The 20,054-nt window shown below is 28.9% G+C and overlaps 1 long non-coding RNA gene across 1 annotated transcript in view; it reads right to left on the bottom strand.

The window, feature by feature from the left end:
- Window positions 1–2,741: 2,741 nt before the first annotated feature.
- The window catches only part of LOC142324607 (uncharacterized), a 29,900-nt gene continuing 12,587 nt past the window's right edge, over window positions 2,742–20,054 (bottom strand). The window contains exon 3 of the long non-coding RNA XR_012756344.1: window positions 2,742–2,956. This is a non-coding gene — a long non-coding RNA (uncharacterized LOC142324607). The remainder of the gene's footprint in view (window positions 2,957–20,054) is intronic.

A 20,054-nucleotide genomic window follows, 5' to 3' on the forward strand; every position in this document is an offset into this window, starting at 1 on the left:
GAGTCCAGGTTCTGACTAGACGGGCCGGCTTGTACATATATATATACATTCGCTACTTGCATGATATTTATATATATAGATAAGGTATTTTGAGAGGAGTAGAACTCTTAAATTATTAAAGGATGTGGATCAGAATATAGTGAATGAATTGTTATACAGTGAATGAATTGTTATATAGTGAATGAATTATAATTATACAGAAGATAAAGAAAAGTAAGTTATAATTCAAAACGAAGAAAGTAGAGTGAATTGTGTTAAACTGAAGTTACAAATTAATATTATAACTTGCAGTTTGTGACTGCTAATCTTCTCAAAACAAAGCACACGTCTTTTTTTTTAAGTAGAACTGAAGTCGCTAATTTCTCTTCAACGAACAACATCTCGTGTGTAAATATATTTACAAAGTAACCATTATAACTGAATAATACATAAATTACTTATTTCAACAAAACTTAATCTTTCAATTAATTGGTTGTGTTCATTCACGAATATTTAAAACTGAAAATCCATAGGAATAAGACCTTTTGATAAAGCATGAACAAATAAAAATTGAAATTAATATTTGGCGTGGTTAGAGTGCCTGAGAGTCCAGGTTCTGACTAGACGGGCCGGCTTGTACATATATATATATATATATACATTCGCTACTTGCATGATATTTATATATATAGATAAGGTATTTTGAGAGGAGTAGAACTCTTAAATTATTAAAGGATGTGGATCAGAATATAGTGAATGAATTGTTATACAGTGAATGAATTGTTATATAGTGAATGAATTATAATTATACAGAAGATAAAGAAAAGTAAGTTATAATTCAAAACGAAGAAACAGAAGGGTCTAATATGTCACATTAGTTTTCAATTTATTTAAATAGAAGAAACAATTTATTTATTAACGAATTAAAGAAAATTTTCCGAAGAATAAGATACAAACAGAAAAAAAGAGTTAAAGATTTTCTCACAGTGTTATTTTGGTCCATTTTTTGGCACTTTTGATCCAGTCGATTATAATCAAAAGGGGAGATTACAACACTCCTAAATCCAAAATTCCAACATCCTACGGCTAATTGTTTTTGAGTTATGCGAGATATATATACGTACATACGTGTGTACGTATTGACGTCACGCCGAACTAGTCAAAATGGATTCAGGGATGGTCAAAATGGTTATTAATGATTACTTAGAAAACAGATTAAATATATATTAGGAAAAAGTAATGCAAGATGATGTATTCTGTAATTTAGGTAGAAAAACAACGGATTGACGAAGTTAGAAAGATATGAAAAGCAAACTGGTACAAATAAGGATTTCTTTTCATTTAAAAAACCAATTAACTAGTATGAAATATAGATCTATTTAAAACAATAGTTAAAAAATATTGTAAAAAAAAAAAGTTTGCAATAAAGATATTGTAAAAAAAAAATAATTTTTGGAGTGCAGCGTTTTATAACAGTGAAAACATGGTCGATAATAATCTAGAAGCTTTAGAAGTTTCAGTGTCAGAAAGAAGCAGGAATTCTAATTTCTTTAAATTAGAATTCCTGGTTTTTTTTAAATTTTTTTTTTATTCCTGCTTCAGAATTTGTAAAATTAAATTTTAAATATATGGGAAAAAAATTTAATTAATCTTCCATTTTGCTCCGAAATATTTATAGTTACATGTTTAAATAATGATTTAATAGTTTTAATTGACAACAAGAGAATTAATTAAAAAATCTAATTTAAAAACAAATATCGTGTAGCAGTTCTCTATTAAATTAAAGCAGATAAAAATTGAAATATAAAAATTTGTTTCTAGGAAAAATGCATAACTAAACAGAATTGGGCAAAACTGAAACGAATAAAAATAGCTTAAAATATTTAATCATCTACTTTTTAAACCTATTACACTCATAATAATAAAATTAAAAAAATTGATGTTGACCCCACATGACTTCCTTGTACGCCTATTAAATTACATATACACATTTTTAAAAGTACGTAAAATTTTATTTCATTAATAACTTCTGATATTTTTTCAGTTTTTTTATTGTATTACTGAATTATTATTTATTGTAAAACTTTTTTTACAATCAGAGATTAATAATTATTAATAAATCAATTTATCTAAATTGAAAAAAAGAAAGTTAAAAAAAAGGACATGAAGTCGGATTCGAACCGATGTGCCTTCCCCTGGTAAGACCCAAATATTTCATTAATTAAACTTTTATTTGTCTAAAATTCTGGAACCAATGAAAATAAGTACCACTTATATCGCTGAAAATCTTTCAGTGAGGACTGATTACTGCAGTGAAGAAAAAGTCCAAAATCCAAATTTTTTTTGGATTTAGGACTTTTTTGGACACTTTTGGTTCAGTCGATTGTAATCAAAAGGGGAGGTTACAACAACACTCCTAAATCCAAAATTTCAACATCCTACGGCTAATTGTTTTTGAGTTATGCGAGATACATAGGTACATGCGTGAGTACGTATTGACGTCACGCCGAACTAGTCAAAATGAATTCAGGGATGGTCAAAATGGTTATTTCCGTTGAAACCTAAAAACCGACATTTTTCTCGAGCATAATACTTCCTTTACTTCGTATGAAGAAGTAAGAATGAGCAAAAATTTTACCTTTTATTAGCTGAATATTATGCTATGAACTTTTACATAAAAAAAAATAAATATAACTTTAAAATATTTATTTTTCAATAGCTATTACATTTAATTTAACAAATTAGCCTGTAATATTTAATTATTCAATGTAATGTTTCAAAAAATACATATTATCAAATGAATTAATAGAGCATCTATTTTATTATTCCAGTTAATTTAGATAAGATTATTGCTTTTATTTTTTTTTCTTGTATATACTTACTTATTAATTGTATTAATCATCCAAATAATTTTTTTGAGTTTGAAATATCATTTGACGGCGATCTAATATCCAACTGGCTGTCTATTTCTTTTTCTCTGAAACAAAACTGGAAACTTAATTGAAATGTATATTTATTTAATTAATTTAAAAATATTTGTGTTGTGATAACACACATCTAATTATTTTTTCTAGGCTATTCTAGGCTATATATAGGATTGTTATACTTCTATCCAATAGTATTAATAAAAGGAGTAAAAATTTAAAAAAATAATAAAAAATAAAAATACCTCTGACTATTATAAAATATTTTAAATAAGTACTAGTTCTTTTTTTGTCCGCTGACATTTTTAAATAACCGCTTGTAACTGGCTAAATCAATTTAAAATATATGTTTGTATTTTGATTATTCGTACAATTTTGTATTTCTATAATTTTTTGTACATAAAATTAATCTGGGTTTACTTTCTTGGCTACAGCGATGTATGCAGCTAACGGGAAAGTACAAGTATATAGATCGGTCAAAAAAATGTTTAAACAAATGGTCTCTAAATTTGTACATATTTTTAAAAAGGAAAAATTTTAAAAATAAAATATATATATTGAATTAAAAAATAATAATATATATAATTAAAAAATATATATATAATTAAATCAATTACAGATAACCTGCTAAAAGAAAATTTTATTCCAATGCTTCCAAAAAAATTACTTTTGTCTGTCGACGTTTGTGTGTATGTATGTTGGGTTGTACTTGGTCCTATAATTCTATACCCCGTTGGCTGTTTTTCATCAAACTTGATACACAGATACTACCTTTGAGGGAAATAATGTAATAAATTTTTCTTTTTTTAGCTATATCTTACTTCAGAAAAGAAGTTAATGAAGTTTTTTACGTCTATATTTTCTGCACTAATAAGTCTTCAAACCATTATAAAACTTTTTGACCCACCCCACTCTAATGGTCTATGGTAACAAAAAACATTTTATTTTAATTTAAAAAAAAAATGTTTAAATTTAAATTCATCTCACAAGTTACCCATGGCATTTAAAATGTAAAAATATTAATTCTTTTATAGCCCTTACTCTTTAATATTTCTTGGAAATTTTCAAATTTGCCAAAAACTTTCAACCCTTCGTAGAAAATCACAAATTTTGTTTAATTAGAATTATGGTTGTATCTGAATGTTTTTTAAATTTTAACAAAATCTTTAAAATTTATTATCAACGATTACGATTATATTCTAAAAAAAAAAATTTTTCCCGAACGCTTCTCCTTGTGGATGATAGTTCCCAAAATAAATAAAAAATTCGAAAACGTTTTTAAATTACGATTTTAAATTATATAAAATCAATATTTTAGTCAATATTTTAATCATTAAAAAAGCCTCCTGATGCATGAGCTTCCACATTTTCAAAATTTCGAAAACATATTTTTCGAAATTGTAATACTAATATTACAAATTTTTGTTATTGTTTACGTAACCGGGAAAGTTATGCTATTCATTGCCGGTTTTTTTTAATTTACAGCTTTTTAATCATGTAACCTCAATTATCTATATGGTAAATACTTTAAATCGTTTACAAAGTACTCGTATAATTAATAATTAAAGGGGAACGACAAAAAACGGTATAAGGAAATATAAAAAGGAAAGAAAATTATTGTCCTAATGTTAATATTAAGTAATTGTTTAAAAAAGTGAAAAACTATTACAATAGCATGACTAAATAGGCACATCCTATAAATTTAGTGGAAACCACTTTTTTTTTTAAGGAAGTTTTTACAGGCTGAGAAAACAGAAAGACCCATCATTATAATTTAATTAGAAAATGAATCCATAAATATTAAACTAATTCCAATAAACTATTCCCAGAGGTTTGTGTATAATGCCATAAATAAGTTGGAGAATATAAGTTAGCATATAAAAGCTGGAAAGTTAATGTGGCTATTTTCTGATTCCCCCAAAAAAGGAAAACAAAAATAAAGTAAATTCAAAAATCCGTAAATCAAAGAAATTAAATTAACACAGGATTTCATAAAAAAATTAATGTTAAAAAGTCCATTATTTTAATAATTAAAAAAAAAAACATTTTAATAACTTTTTTCATTAACAAATTAACCATACTTTTAACGAATATTTATACGTGAAGACATACAAATACTTATAACAAGACCAATATAACATGGGCGATAATGTAAAAAGTAACTCAATTTGTATATAAAGGGCAATATGAAAAAATAATAATTCAGAAATCAGTCTACAATTTTTAGATTTTTAAAAATTTTGTCAATTTCGTGTTAAATTCTCAACTAGAACATCGAACATTTTGTATACTTTTTTATAATTTCGATACAATGCTACGTAATGAATACACAGAAATGTGACGAAAGCTTCAGAGTAATATCTAGGGTGGTTATTGTAACATCAGTAGTCAAAATGATAAAGCCATACGTTAAGAAGAGACCCTATGCACAAAAGACAAAGAAGGTTCTTTGTAAAGAAAAAACTGTTTACATTTAAATGTTTTGAAAATTTTTGCACCCAGAAATCGTGTAGTGGTAATCAAGAAGAAACATTTTTTAATTAGACGTAATTTTCAAATAATTAGTATTTTTTACAAATAAGTTAGAGTTCTTATTTACTCCCACTTAACTGAGATATGAAATGAAAATTTGACTTTTCAAGATAGCAACTACTTTAAATAGTTTTTTTTTAGTTTACTTTCTCAAAATCTTTATCATAAATAATTATCTTTGTTATAACAGTATTCTTTGTAACTGAAGAACAAGAATCACTGATCAGAAAACTGCTTTCTCATACAGAAAAGGATTTCAATATACACCCAGTTCCTGTGTTAATCAAATTGAAAGTGTGTCATGTATCCGTTAAAATTGATCTACAGTTCGACTCAGTCGACATACTGATTTGCAGTTATAGTACTTTAGCTACTAATGAAAAAAGAAGTAAGAAACTACTACTGTACTCCTGATTTTTCAAAGAAAGTCTAACATGGAATGTTTATTATTCTTTAGAAAATGTCAAGTCAATTTCTGAAAAAACTTGTTTCTCATATAAGCTTACCTACTAGTGTTATGTGGTAGTAGCTACAAAAACAGATAAGAGTAACCTATACAACAAGGTAAAAAGTTATTTTTCTTCTTTAAAAAGAGATTTCTGAAATGTACCTAACTTAGATATTTAAGGCTTAATAAGAATATCCTTAAATATAAAAATAATAAGTATATCTAACGATCAATACATTAAATTCATGATGAGAAAGTTTTACGGACTACAAAACATAAAAAAACAATTACAATTGTTAAAATGAATGACTTTTCAAATTGGTTTTCCAAGCCGGGTAATTTATATTGGTTAAAAATATTTCATTCAACATAAATATATATTAAAATAATAGTATTTATCATGGTCCGTTGGTGTATATGTAATATAAAAATATAAAACTTATATTTCGTATAACAACCAATGTAATTAATTATTATATTCTAGCGCTTTCGGAAGTTATTTTTCCATCTTTAGGAACATCTGATAAACCTGTATATAATTATTCACTTCACATATTAATTTAATGTATATTAAAATAAAAACAAAATAAATTTCCATAAATATAACAATCAATCGTCATGTTATAAAATAAGTCATAAAATTGTACGTCTAGTCGATAAAAGCGTCTCAATTGTTCAATTGGTCTCAATTGTTGTTGAACAATTGAGACGCTTTTATCGACTAGACGTACAAACGTATGACTTATTTTATAACATAACGATCGATTGTTATTTTTATGGAAATTTATTTTGTTTTTATTTTAAGATACATCAAATGAATAATTATATACTAGTTTATCAGATGTTCCTGAAGATGGAAAAATAACTTCCGAAAGCACTGGAACATAATTAATTAATTACATTATTGATAAGCGGAATTATAATTTATATATTTTTATAAAAATATAAAAAATAAAATAAATACAATTCCTTGGAAGAATCGCTTTAATTAAATTAATGAAAAGTTTTCTTTCTTCATTAAGATATACGTCAATTTAGTTGACAAAAGAATGTATGAGGATCAAAAAGATATTGACGTAAGTAAGAAAGTAAGCTAGAAGGCAAGTAAATTTTTTTCATATTTCTCATAAGAACGTTTTCGGGAACGAACTAATCAAAAAGGCATCGACAGGAGGGTCACGTGACGGTTGCTATAGTAACAAGTGTTGGTGCGCAGCTATGCCTGGTGAGCCGCGCGCGAGTGGGGTAAAGAAGCCAAAGCTGCAGACAAACCTTCAAACATGCTATTCCGGAAGCCAAACTAATGATATAATAAATAATAACTTACATTATCCAGGAAATAATCAATCCCTTATTTGAAATACAGCACCAGATAAAGAAATACATCTTCCTTTAATTACAATAAATCTAGTTATAGGTAACTCCTTTGATAACTTGTATTTACTAAATATACCTTAAAAGAAATTCTAGTCTAACGTGTCAACCACACATTATAATCAGCGATCAACAAATAAATAAAGTCACATGTACGCAATCAATCAATTGGGCGAATGGATAATCGTTCAGGTGTTATGTGACAATTCAGAACAGCTCGTTCAAGTAAAGGCGTTGTTGTTCAATTAAAGGCATTGTCTATTAGGGACAGTCATCCTGAGACTAGAAAAAGAGCAGATGCCGAACTATGAAAAAACTCCCTGTTGTGAAATAGTGTGTATTATAAAAGAATTTTAAGAAAAATTACATTTTACACGGAAAAAAGTACCATTACATTTTACACATTTATCAATAATACTATTACCACCATAATAGTATTAAACCATTATTACACATTATGTAATAATCTAATGTTCTAATCTATTAAAACTAAAATTACTAATATATAAACAGTGATAGATTACAAGAGAGGTAAAAAAAAAAAAAACGCAGAACAAGACTTCAAACTGAAGTACATTCAAATATCTACATATTGATAGCAATGATTCACGAATGTCCTTGAAAGTATACATATATTATTTTCTTTTCTTAAATATTCATCATAAACTGTCTTTTTAATAAAAATTTTATATTGAATAAAATATTTTGTTTTAATTTTTATAACTTTTTTTAACATTATATCTTCATGCTAGATAAAGATTATATTTTGTTCACTCTTCGTAAAAGAAAAACCTGTTGCTTGTTTATTTAGTTATCCTAAAATTAACAGAAATCAATTTTTTTCAAAATTTCTACGTATAATAAAGCTGAGTAAAATATTAGTAATTTCTGCTCAGCATACGTTTTAGTTTCATAGTTTCTGTTCAGCTTACTTTAAAGTGCAATGTCCAGTTTGATATATTAAAGATTACAATCGATGACAGATTTTTGGGCATCAATATATTTTTTCTTTAGATCAAAAAAATTCCAGATCAACACTTTTAACAATCTATGTGTAACACTTCGTTGCGTATAAAAATGTATATAGAGACAATTTAAATTATTATTAAAATATAATAAAGCCACCTTACAATTGTCCCATAACAGTCAGTACGCTAAAAGGAATCTATACATTTTATTTTCCAATAATAGAAAGAATTAAATTAAAGCAGTAATTTGTATTAAATAAAAAGATCAAAATAAATTATTTTGTAAGTATGCTACCACAATGAAATTTAAATGAAACGTTTACAATTAAAACGATTTTATTTTGTAAAATCGGATAGAATCTATGTGTAACACTTCGTTGCATATAAAAATGTATATAGAGACAATTTAAATTATGATTAAAATATAATAAAGCAGTAATATAGTAGTAATATAGAAGTAGTATAATTAAAGCAGTAATTTGCAGTAATATAAAGCAGTAATATAGTAGTAATATATAGCAGTAATATAATTAAAGCAGTAATTTATATTAAATAAAAAGATCAATATAAATTATTTTGTAAGTACGCTACCACAATGTAATTTAAATGAAACGTTTACAATTAAAACGATTTTATTTTGTAAAATCGAATAGAAATACAGTACAATATTAGGTTGTGAAGAGATAATATTACTGTGTAGACGATGAACCTTATATATAAATGAATGCACACGGGTTCTTATATACGAGCATTTATGTAAACCTATGTATATGTGTTTACACGGTCTGCGTACAATTATGCTATACATATATGAGAGAATAGTTATGGAACATTCATTTGTTATCAGTTATAGGACAAATGGTATTATGATAATGTATTAACGGGTGTGGGAATGAATACATTAGTGCATTTCGATAACGGTTAGGAACGTAGTTTGTCTCTACACCATCCCTAACCAAAAAGCCCTATCAACAACACGATGTATCTAATCTACAAGTACGCTCGCTCAAGCGCACACATAAACATAAACGCGCACGCACGCACAAAACTTAGTATTCGCTTGGGACGTACATTATTGGACTAGAATCATTACTAGGACTTTATTACTCCTGGAATTCTACTCAAAATATCTATTCTTGATATTAATTACGTATGTACGTATTTACACGTGTTAAATTGAATAGTATCATTCAGGCGTGTGTATGTATGTATGTGTATATATATATATATATATATATATATATAGTAAGAGAGAGAGAGAGAGAAAGAGAGAGAGAGAGAGTGAGGGAGAGAGAGAGTTTAAGCAAGTTTTTATTTGTGTGTATACTTGTACGAGCGCGTATAAGTATATATGTGTATCTATTTTAATGTGCTATTGACCACTAGATTAATATTTATTCGTAGTTTTACTTTCCCAGCTAGTGCAGCACAGCTTTTCTTTTCCTGTTTAGCCTCCGGTAACTGCCGTTTAGATAATTCTTCAGAGGATGAATGAGGATGATATGTATGTGTAAATGAAGTGTAGTCTTGTACATTCTCAGTTCGACCATTCCTGAGATGTGTGGTTAATTGAAACCCAACCACCAAAGAACACCGGTATCCACGATCTAGTATTCAAATCCGTGTAAAAATAACTGGCTTTACTAGGACTTGAACGCTGTAACTCTCGACTTCCTAATCAGCTGATTTGGGAAGACGCGTTCACCACTAGACCAACCCGGTGGGTTAGTGCAGCACAGCTATAAGGGTAAAATATAACGATCAGGAAAAATTTTGGATTAGTGGATATTTCCAAACCTCACCGTTTAGATAACTCTTTAGTAAAAAATTAGAAATTTCAGGAAGTTGTATGTACTTGTGTCGGCCTGTACTTTGATTAACACGTCCGGACTGGCTCAACATAAATTCTTCAAATATGGCTCAAATATTTTTATATATTGGGCATTAAATTCTAATCATAATTAAATCAAGGGATTGGTAAGTTTTCGCAGCTTTTAATTTTTCCTGTAGAGCGATCGCAGAAAACTGAGCTTCAATAAGATGAAAGTAACTTATTAATTTACGTAAAATTATTATTTCTAAACAGTTTTTGTCTCTCAAACGTCGAAAATCGGTTGACCAAAAACGTTGAACTTGGCCCATTTTGAAACAAGCTTTGGTCTGATTTTTGAAAAGAAGGTTGGTTCCATGAGACCGGACTTAAAAGATTTTTAATTTTTTTTAATTTCTGCTACGTTATAAGTTTTTTCTGGTTGTAGCTATTATTAAAAATTATTATTACGTAATCATTTTTGATTAAAAAAATGATTAGGCAAAAAAAGCTGCACAGTAAATTCTTTAAATCGCTAAATATATATATATATAGCGATTGTGCAGCTGTTGATGAAGGGGGTCAGTCAAATGGGTCAAATTTCTTTTAATAATTTTTTTTTAATAGCAATTATACTTTAAATGCAATGTACTTTTGATAGTAAAAAAGTAATTTGATCAGGGATGTCAAATCGAACCCAATTTCTTTTTACCAAAAACTTATATCTACTTCCCAGTTACTGTGGGTGAAATTTGTTTTCTGTACGGTTTTTTTTTATTTTTTCTTGTTTAGCTTCCAAGAATCACCGTAGGTATTATTTCAGAAGATGAATGAGGATGATATATATGAGTGTAAGTAAAGTGTAGTCTTGTACAGTCACAAATCGGCCAATTCTGAGATGTGTGGTTAATTGAAACCCAGCCACCAAAGAACACCAGTATCCTCGATCTAGTCTTCAAATCCGTATAAAAGTACTGCCTTTACTAGGATTTCAACGTTGGAACTCTCGACTTCTAAATCAGCTGATTTGCGAAGACGCGTTCACCACTAGACCAACTCGGTGGGTTGTTTTCTGTACTAGATCAGCCGAATCAATACAAACACTATTTTCACTATTAATAAAATATTTATAAATTTTATTTGTAATAACTTTTAAAAATTAAAAATTTTTCCTTTTTAAAATGTTGTTTAACGTTAGGAAATGAGCCGGGAAAACTTTTGCAATCCTTTACCGGCTTTTTTCAAGCACAATTATTAAAATACAATAATTAACAGAGAAAAGTTTTTAGATGCTTAACTTTTTTAATATATATCTTTTTCTCTTCTCCAAGTGTCGTATCCGCATCGGAAGTTGGGAAACATTGTAAACATCATAGCCATTGAGATATCATAGCTGTTGCTCGGAATAGCCACTCGATGAACATCCAAACCAACTAACTCGGATCACGCAACCACAATATTCTTCTTCTTCTTTCTACACTTTTCCTCCTTTTATTGCATCATGCCCTGCATGATCCAAAACTTACTACGGTAATTTTATCACCGTACTGAGTGAACATAGTATAATAGTTTCCAATTCTTAACCGTTTCTGCAATTTCTTCTCGCTTCCTCAATCTTCTCAAACTTTCACCGTTCACAACCCGATTTGTCCAAAATATTTTTTAAATTTGCCTCTTTTCAAATCTCTGAAGTTCTTCAATAATTATTAAGTTCATAATATATGTCTCCATTTCGTATAGAAGAATACCAGTGAATAAGGAGAATCTCACCAAACTTGAATTCTCAAATTCAAATCCAAATCTCTCTTATGAATTGTCCTTTTCATCAGAATGAAGCAAATTTGAATTTTCGCTTGTACCACGTGAGTAAATGGAAAAACCATTAATTGAGATCGCAATACAACACAATGACAACCTTTGGAAAACGTATGTAATAAAACTAAAACTGTAAGCTTTGAAAATACGTTGAAATTATAACACGCCTAAAATATTCTAGACTGACTACTTGATAGCTAGAACGATTCTTTTCTTAATAGCGAGTTTTATTCCAGGACAACAGGCAGAGATTTTTGCTAAAAAATTGAAAATTCTTGTTATTGTGCACTACATCGCCAAGTTCGCAACTAATGATAGTATGTGATTGGTGAGTACAAAACATTCACTTAACTAGACCAAGATTAGTTGCCAGATGTTTAGAAGAATATATTGCTGATTTTTTTACCAAATATTCTCCAATTCTCTAAGCCTTAAAATGAAATATGTTTTTAGTAGTAAAACCACAGTTTTTCTTTCTCTCACTAAGAAAAAATAATATAACTGGATAGGTGAATACAACAACGCTGGTGTGAGGTACACAAAATATATGAGCTCATTTTTACTATAATAAGAAGACTTTTCATAACGAAGTTACAATAGCGAAAAAAGAAAGATAGAAGGGGAGAGAGAAAGAGTGAGTGACAACGAGAAGTTTAATATTTGTATAAAACTTGAAAAATATCATAAAGATAGTGATGACTTAGTTTATTGGCAGTACACAGCAATGTCCCGTAATATATAATGCATATTTCATTTATTTTCCTAATGTGTACGTTGCAATCTGTTCAACTATTGAATAATAAGCAAACCCCCCCGGGGTAGGGCCATTAAAATGAGGATGATATGTATGGCATGTAAAAAAGATACAACACTACTCTTGAACCGACGATTCCTGAGGGTTGTAGTTAATTGAATCCCAACCACCAAAGTACACCGATATCCACTGTCAAATATTCAAATCCGTATAAAGTCAACTAACTTTTATTAGGATTTAAATCTCAGAACCTTCGACTTCGAAAATCAGCCGTTAAACAACTGATTTGCGAGACGAGTTAACCACTAGTTCAACCCGATGAGCTAATACATATGTGTAAATATTTAAAAATATAAATTTTAATTAGAAAATGCCTCCTCCAAAATTTCAGTCCTAGAGTAATTTCTTTAAATAGTCATTAATAGCTGGTTATAAAAATAAACATTAAACAATTCAACAATTTATAACATAAGTTATTACACAACTGCTCAAAAAAGAGTGTAATATATTTAGGGTGTATGTATGTATGCGTATGTATGAATGTTTGTTTGCTTGTTTGTTCCACTGTAGCAGCTGAACGGCCAAACCGATTTAGATGTATGATCCCATGTTGGAATCCTTTCGATACCGGGATTTTCATAGGTTATGTATATACAGATTTGCAGGTTTAGTAATTTTAACTTTAATGAATTGAATTAATGAACTGTGAGCCTCCATCACTGTGTTAGCTGGGTTTGAAGTGAATGATTCAAATCAATCTAATGAATAATATTACAAATAATAGAATTAAATTTACGTTAGATAGAATAAAATAATATTAAATACATTTAAAAAATATATGTTTAATAATAATGGGCTTCCCGCGACAACTGCATGTGAGGCTAAAATGGTAAAGTGATGCGAGTATGTCATGTGAGGCTAGATCAATCATCACCATCAACTAGTAACAAACGGGGTGTCCCTGGGGCGCTGTTCTGGGATGTGCAATGCGGTGCTCTTTTAATATCTCTGCCAACAATCGTCCGATTTTCAAAATTCAAACGGGATATTTGTTGGTAGGTTGAAGGCTAACTTTTGCATGCATCAGGTACTCTCTAGATCTAACAGATCATGGTTTTTCAAAAATGTTGTTGTATCTTCGCAACCAATCTTCCGATTTTCAAAACTCAAACGGTTTATTTGCTGGTATAATAAAAAAACCCGATGGAATAAAACCGGAACAAAAATTAACTGATGTACTCAGAAAAATCGAAAAGTTTTTCTGTTTTTCCCCCATAATGTTTTTTTTTTTTACGATACGTATTAGTAATTGCTCACGTTATAATTATATGTTTTTAATATAATCTAATATTATATAAATATAATCTAACCAAACGTAACTTATGCTCACTTTGCTCGCTAAGCTTGACTAGAGAGCAAAGGTTAACGAACGTAGGTTAAGTTTGGTTAGATTATATTTATAATTTCTCTGCAAATACCTCCAGATCCCATGTAATTATAACATGAGCAATTACTAATACGTTACGTAAAAAACAACCATTGTGCGGGAAAACAGAAAAGACTCGAATCGAGTGGCCTGCGCTACGCCTAGACCAGCTTGAGTCCGGTGAGCTCCTACAAACGGTCTTTGTAGAATTTGATGATAGTACGATTAGATGTAATGCTGTCGACATCGGATTGAGGATTAACTCCACTATTGTCGAATTTGATGCTTTAGAGAGACAGGGGAAAGCGGAACGGCGTATGCTACCACTAATATTGTGTTACGCTGTGACGGTGCATAAACTATAAGGGACTACCCTAGATAGAGCTGTCGCAGATCTGAACACTCATATCTTTGCCAAGGACCAGGCCTACGTAGCACTGAGTCGCGTGAGACAATTTGAGAATTTAGCCTTTAGTTGTTTTAATCCCAGAAAATTTCTGTATGATCCGCATGATAAAAACTCCCTTGGGGGACTCAATCGCTTGAGAAATGTATAAGTTTAGATTGGTATACGCCAATTAAATAAATAAATTGAAATGTTTACAGTTTCCTCATTTGGATCAGTACGTTATATCCATATGTTTTCGAATCGTGAATTTTTATCGATGATCACTAAGAAATATTAAATAATAAAAACAATTAAATTAAAAAAACACTACTGCCAAAAAAACTAAAAAAAAAAATAAGTAATAAGATACATAAATTAAAAAAAATTTAACTAAAAAAATAAAAAAACAAGGTATGGAAACAAAAGACAAAATATCGTTATGCAGTATTTAATTAAATAAAAAAATGGGTGACAATTAACTTTTTGACAGTTTTAATTTGTTTATCAAATTAATTTTCATGTTGCAGTAGTAGTATGCATTTAAGGTTGTCTAATGATTAAGTTCTCATCAGGTCTTACAACGATAACAAAATTTTGTCCTTCAACGAAAATCTTTAAGTCGGGAGGGGGCTATTTAATATAGAATAATTACTATTCAGAGCTGTTTAATAACGGACAATTACTATTCAGGGCCCCCTGAATTTTTTTGAATGTTTTTTTATTCGTTTTTTGGCAGTTGTGTTTTTTAATTAATTGTTTTTATTATTTTATTACAGCTCAAATTTTCTTTTCTAATGTAACTACGCAAAACAATTTATTACATATGCTCGATACATTTCTGAATGGAGTAATTGATGGATGCAAAAGCCAAATATATACTTTTAAAATTACAGAAAAAAGATCTCTTTATTTTTTCCTGACATTTTAAATTACTTCAAATCAATATAATCAGAAGTTTGAAAAAAAAGGTTTTTTATTCTTATTTGAATATTTCATTACGTTTGGTCTATCATAAAGCATTCTTTACGTTAGAATATATAATTAAACAAATTCGTAAATTGTATGAACATTTTCTTCAGACTTATTGAAAGTTAATTATCAGCAGCTTTTTTCTGTACATATGAATCCATCAAATGAGAATATTTGAATAAAAAAATTAATCTCAAAAATTTAATAAAAGTTTGTAATAAGTCACCCCAGATTAAATTCTGGAAACAGACGCATCTTTGAAATCGACCCTGACATTTTTTTTTTGTAGAAAATCGTCATTCCAAAATATATGCTTATACTAATTTTATATGTAAAAGGAAATCCAATTTTCCTAACGCGTTAATTTTTTTAATAAAAAGTGTTACTTTTAAAAAACGTTTAAGGTAGATAATTGTATAACAAAATTATCAATTGTTCCACAGCATCAGTTAGACTTTTTTTTTTTTCTTTTTTTTTTTTTTTTTTTTAGTTATGGACTAGGAAACGAAAATAAACTAAAACAGTAAATATTATTGAACTAATATAAGATGTACGTCATCTGATAATTAATATTATATGTTATTACTGTAAACATTTCGTAATGGCTAATACTGTATCATCATTCGCTAAATGTTTATAGTGTATAAACAATACCAGGATCATTAGTTTATCCAACATTATTTTGTGTATATACCAAAATACACAGCAGTATGTTATTGCTCAAATAAACCATTCACTTAATCGTTCACCTAATTAATTAATATTATAAAAATTATTTTAAGGATGCAGAATTATAATTACATTAAAGTTTAAAAAAATAATTAACTTAGGATACGTGTTTATTTTACCACTATTTTACCACATGTACAAGGAAACAAACAATGTAGTATGCGTCAATCAGTCTTAAATGTCTACATCTCCATCGTAAGTTGTCGAATAGAATGTTTTTTTTTTAATTTTTTCATCCTAAAACTCACTGAAGGGATTAAGCCGCCTAAATCTTAATTAAAATTGTTGCACTGATTTCGTTGCATTAGTTGAACTCAGTATGATTTTATTGTCAAAGAGCGGTAAAGAACCCGTAAAGAGTTTGCTATCTATATACAAAAAAAAATGTTTATTGAAAGTGCTTTTCTTAAATGAGACTGCACTTCATCTACGTAACAAATCCAATAAGAAAAACGTGTCGATCCGGAATCATAAAATTGTATTTGCACCCAAAACATTGAGGGACAGCCCAGTCAATGCATGTACCGGTTTGCTTGACAATTATTAAATTAAACCCTTTTTCTTTCAAGAACCAACTGTTAAGAGTTTATTACCTTGAAATTACACCTTCTGAAAGATTTGCAACCAGATATTTTTACTCACAAAACGATACTCTACATCAGGACAGATTTGTTCGCTAAGCACTCTACATTAAGTTACCTTATTTGTCAACCACAGAGATGTAACAGACATTTTTAAACAGGAAAAATGAAATTTGTGAAATGTCACGTGAACAAATTCCACACCCTAACTGACAATCAAGCCGATGGAATCCAACAGGTCATTGGTCGTGATGGACATAACGAATGGTCTCTAAGATTTCCACATATCACAGTTTTGGACTGCTTTCTTTCGGTTTTCTTTGAACACTGGACATGCAAGGCTACAATCATCGTTCTTGATAATCTTAAAGTAAGAATTTATGTTGTAAATAAAATAAATATTAATGTAAATATGTGCTGATTGTTTAGTTATGTAATGATTATGTGCCTGGAAAATTCTAAATTATTATATAGATAATCTTCGTCTAACAAAATAACTTTTACTGAATTTTCCTGAAAAAAGTAAAATTATAATATTTTTCTGTGAAAAGTTATTGATATCATCGTTATAATCTTATTAATGTAGATTTTACATATCAAAACCTGCAAAGATAATCTGTTGATATTCTACAAGACTGTAATCAACTTTTTTTAATGTTTTTCTACACTTCAGAACGAGTAAGATCTGAGAAGCCACTTGATTTGCTCGCTACGCGAGTTTGTCACGGTTAATCCCCTAAATTCTTGCCTATTATACTCAAAAAGAAATTTTTTAGTCGAATTCTGAATCCCAGAATAAAATAAAGATATATTTAAATATTTTTATTCATCCGATCCCACTCACTATGAGACAAAACAAAATATCCTCAATTTTTAAACATTTTTTTTGACGCTGATAGATAATATTTAGGGGATTTATAAATATAAATCCCCTAAAATCACAAAATTTGTGCATATTTTTGCACAAACAAATTTATTTATTTTATACAAATAAAAAGAGTTTGTAATAAGAAATCTGTTATTATTTCATTTTAAATAATAATAATAATAATACGATTCGTCCATTTAAGTTTATCAATTTAAAATTAATAGATATGCCTGCGAAATAAAGAAGGCATAATAGAATAATAGAGGGTCAGAGCATTCAGTCAAACAATTAAGTTTAAAGAGCCACTATTAAGATAATACTGCCCAATATGATCCAATACTGTGATCAACTTTCCGATTTAGGAAAAATTTTAAAATTCATTACACGCTATCAAGAGAAACGCATTAAATTTCAAGGTATGTGAAGTTTTTTGAATTATCATAAATTTTAGTTGATTACAGGGAAATATAATTTTTGTGTAAAATTGGACTTTCTAAAATTGGGATTACTTAAACACGTATTTTCTCATCTTTTGAAGAAATAAACCAACAATTTGATCTTGAAATCTTCTATTTGGGATCATAATTTATATTATTAATATAAAAATTAGCGGAAAATGTACGTACATGTTTTCTTTTTTCTATTTTTATCGGTAATTTGGTATAAAGCTAAATTTTTAGTGTTACTTGTTAGTTTTTCAAAAGTTATTGATAATTGCAAATGGTCGTTCAGAAGTAACAAAGAACAAGATCGAAAACTGTTATTCCACATATTGAAACCTTTTAAATAAACAGTTAAAATAATTATAGTAGTAGCAGTAATGCGGTTAATTAATCTCTTTCATGATAGAGAAAATAGTTATTGGCTGACTCAGTTAGCCAATTAAATAGACTTTGCTTAAGTGAAAAATATTATTTTCACCGATATCTAGCTTTACGTAGGGAAAGATAACGACGATAAAACAAAATAAGCGTTCAATATATGGAATCAGGATTAGTTTTCTAATTATATATTAAGCATGACATGAGTAGCGCCGGATTATGAGCGGTAATAATATTGAATTTGAAGGTTGAAAATAAAAATACGAGTACAATAACGCACAAAGTTAAGTTGTTGATAAAAATATAACTAATAACATTCTATAATATATTTCGAACTAGATTCTTCATTGTTAAACGCGTATTGAATAGATCATGGAGCTTGTTTCAAATGTCACAAACTAGTATAGTGTTTATCTGACTGTGCATGAACATGATTTACCAATGATGTTGAACGTGATAGCTAAAATTACTGTGATATATAGATCCCCTCTCCCTAACATATGATATATATATATATACGAAAATTATATATAATATTTATATTCCAGTACATATAATGCGTATTGTTTATATACAATAAATGTATAATAACCGTATAAACGTAAATATTTATCGAATAAACATTTATCGTATTTATTATAAAAATTAAAATAATTTTTTTGCTTGTTAGCATTTACAATCGGAACCTTATAGGGGACTATAAGTAAATTTGAGTCATTATAATCACGTGAAGAGAGGTCCCCTCCAAAAACCCCAAATAAAGCATACAAAGGTTCAATACTACATACACAGGAAAACCACTTGTATAGGTGGTTAAGTAAAGTTCATTACTTAACATAGCACAAGAAATAAATAACAGTAAGAAAAAATACAAAAATAAAAACAATGCCATGATTACCAACATACATGGAAACAACACAGTACATGAAACAAATATTCATCGGGAAAATAGAAATACCTTTAATTCGTAGGCTATCAAAGTGAGTTCACTACACATTGACAGAGCCATCCTGTGTTTCTACTCCTAGATTCCTTCTCCACGTCACTCCTGCGGTTGCATATCCCAAGTCCTGCACATGGAAACGTTTCAGTCGTCTGATGTCATCGCTGTTGTCCGATAGGTTTACTGCCAGATAATTTATATGTTGTATAACCTCTGTTTGTACCGCGAGCCAATTTTTAGGATCTCTTTGTAAACAGAAGGTAATCCTAGATAGTCATGAATTTCTCTACCTCTAACAAATCACGGCGCCTCTATTATGGTCCTTACCAATAGATTTTGGAATTTTTTAATTGTCTTAATATTGCTGTTACTGGATCCCATATGTCCAGATATGTTTAAAAATAACTCTGTAGGTCAATATTTTTTATTAGACAACGGTAACTGTCAGTTTCTACCCAGCAACCAATTTAGTTCCCTACATTTAACGTAAAAACGTTTCATCTTTTCTAACACGTGGCCCTTTCACGTCAGGCGACGATCCTAGGGTAGGCCAAGGTACCGCATCCTATTCGTGTGGTGTACACGTCATTCAGGTGGACCCTTAGTTACTTTCAAACGGATTTGAATACTAGATCGTAGGTACCGGTGTTCTTTGGTGGTTGGGTTTCGATTAACCACATATCTCAGGAATGGTAGAGCTGAGACTGTACAAGAATACACTCATA

Source organism: Lycorma delicatula, chromosome 5 (assembly GCF_047948215.1).
Source record: "Lycorma delicatula isolate Av1 chromosome 5, ASM4794821v1, whole genome shotgun sequence".
In the NCBI taxonomy this organism is placed as follows: Eukaryota; Metazoa; Arthropoda; class Insecta; order Hemiptera; family Fulgoridae; genus Lycorma; species Lycorma delicatula.